The sequence below is a fragment of the Benincasa hispida genome, chromosome 7 (genome assembly GCF_027475165.1).
Source record: "Benincasa hispida cultivar pf3 chromosome 7, pf3_genome.v1.1, whole genome shotgun sequence".
Taxonomy (NCBI): domain Eukaryota; kingdom Viridiplantae; phylum Streptophyta; class Magnoliopsida; order Cucurbitales; family Cucurbitaceae; genus Benincasa; species Benincasa hispida.
The window spans coordinates 5,453,158-5,455,940 of NC_143484.1; positions in this window are offsets into that span (position 1 = coordinate 5,453,158).

The window sequence follows — 2,783 nt, forward strand, 5'->3', positions numbered from 1 at the left end:
ACTTGATTAAATTGATATCGTTAAATTAAATAAAATCAAATAATTTAGGATCAAAGACTAGACTTAAAAACCCTAGCATGCAAGACTCAATTTTTGCTACTCAATGACTTAGGCTAGACAAAGAGAAATACATGGTGCAAACCTAAAGTTCTTTAGCAATCGAAATACATTCAAAGGAATGATCGTCAATTAAACCCATAAACATACATCCAAAAATTAAAACACATCAAAGATGCATAAAATCAATTTGAAATTAATACAAAAAAATCCTCAAAGTTGTTACATAATTTTACATCCTAAGATCTAAAATTGAGAAACTCATCTCGATGACGTCATAGACAAAGAAGAAGAGATGAATTGATCTTTTCCATAGAATACAACCCAAAAATAATAAAACCTAACCTAAAATAAGATGAAATTTTGCCCTGTCCTTGGTCACGTCTGCTACACATTGACCAACATTAATCTGATCAAATAAACGTGTGCCAGATTTGGTTCGAGACTAGTACGTCCCTGCCCCTAAGGTTAATCGGTTCACTATTCGTCCTATCCTAGTCGATCCCTGGTCCACAGAGGACCTCAGCAACTGAGCTTTCCTCAAAAAGTTGAGACAAGAAACGAGAATACTCATCGTCCCTCATATCAGCCACTGCGTAAACGTTGTTAATGTAGGAAAAGAAAAAAAGGAAACCAGTATCCCTCTAACAATGGAGACATCCCTATCTTCCTATATGTTAATATAAAATTCCCTAAAAATTGGGCTATTCCAACTTCGGGGCAACTAGCTAACTCCTCCCGATCTCGGCTCTCAATCTCGTCAGTAATGATGAGGGTAATATCCTCCCCTAATGCTAAGGCTCTTTTAAGAATAAGGATTTTGGCCACTACAATCCTACGGAAGTACTTATATGCCCCTAAGGAAGAAAATCTATTTTGGTCGTACAAGGGCTGACTATTAGAGGTACTAGCTACATTTTTACCCTTATTTCTCTTGGGTGCCATCGAAATCTTACGCTAATTACAAAACTTAGGGAAACGAAAATAAAAGCTCAGTGAAAAAAAAAACTCAACCTAAAAATTGAAAAAAAAAATCTCCTAAACTACCCACTCCCAACTGCAATTAGAAAAATCACAACAAAAATTCACACTTTCTCTATCTCCATAAATGTGAAATTTCAGCACAAATCAACAAATCAAAGTAACTAAACCTAAATCTAGCAACTCTCAAGCAAAAAGTAGGAGAAAATCAAGAAAACAAGAGATTTTACCTCGGGTTGAAAGAAAAAAAAACTCAAAAAACATCGAAAACGCCCAAATTTTCGTTGGTTTGAAGAAAACCCATGAAATTTGTTGATGGGTAGTCAAGAAATCGAGTTGGGTGGCTGATTTGTGGAAGAAATCAAGATATTAAGTGATGAGTAGGTAAGATTTGGTGGGAGAATGGAGAGAAAATGAGAGGAGATGAAAAGGCTTAGGGATTTTTTGCCATTTTTCACGTGGACCTGTTCCTAGCATAGTGGCGCTCTGCCCGATTTTTATTTTTTTTATTTTTATTATTTCTTATATAGACTAAAATTAATTTAAATTAAATTAAATTAAGCTAAATCAATCTATAGTAAATTTAGTTTTTCTATTCCTAAAAAAAATTTAAATTTTTATCTGGCTCCCTTCAAGAAGGAAAAATTTTAACATCTGTAGTCAAGAAATCGAGTTGGGTGGCTGATTTGTGGAAGAAATCATGATATTAGGTGATGGGTAGGTATGATTTGATGGGAGAATGGAGAGAAAATGAGAGGAGAGGAAGAGGCTTAGGGCTTTTTTGCCATTTTTCACGTGGACCTGTTCCTAGCATAGTGGCGCTCTGCCCGATTTTTATTTTTTTTATTTTTATTATTTCTTATATAGACTAAAATTAATTTAAATTAAACTAAATTAAGCTAAATCAATCTATAGTAAATTTAGTTTTTCTATTCCTAAAAAAAATTTAAATTTTTACCTGGCTCCCTCCAAGAAGGCAAAATTTTAACGTCTTTTACTCATCGAGACCCATCTCCCTTTCAAGGTACGAAGAAATTCTCATATTTCTTCGGCCCTTTCTTACTTGAGTGGATGTAGCACTCAACACTTCGAAGAAACTCCATCTTTTGAAGGGTGCCAGACAGGTCAAATTTTGGCTTTTTTGTATATATAAAAAATGAAAAAATAAAGAATTAAAGGACTGAAGAGTCTCAAACGAGTCCATGGTAGAAAACGACACAATAGACTCTAGAGAACAAAAAGAAGAAAACTCAAAGATATACGAAATACCAGATGACGGAATAGGGTGAGGTCTTTCAACTTCTAATTCTATCACATGAGATTCATCGGATTTAGGTTTCGATTCTTCTTCGGCTATGACAATTTGGACAAACCATGATGAGAGGTCCACATCATCGTACTTGTCATAAAAAGCATATTAACTCATGGAGGAACATCTCAGCTGCCTGAAGGTGATGCAGTTGCAACAAGAACTCCTCTAATCTTCTATCTGAGTCAGGAATTTGAGCAAGCAAGTAACTCAAACGTTGTACCTTAGCTTTAACCTTCATCTCGAATTGAAGGCTTTCTTGTTGGAGTCTAAGAAAATCCTATTGCATGGAGAACAGGTAGTTAAGCAATTCTCTAACTATACCTTCCAAATACATACCTTGTGAACGGATCGGATCCCGCAGTGGAAACATCTCATTTGAGATCTCATTGCATTTGATTTATATTAAAGAAAATCGTTAGACTAAAAAGAATAA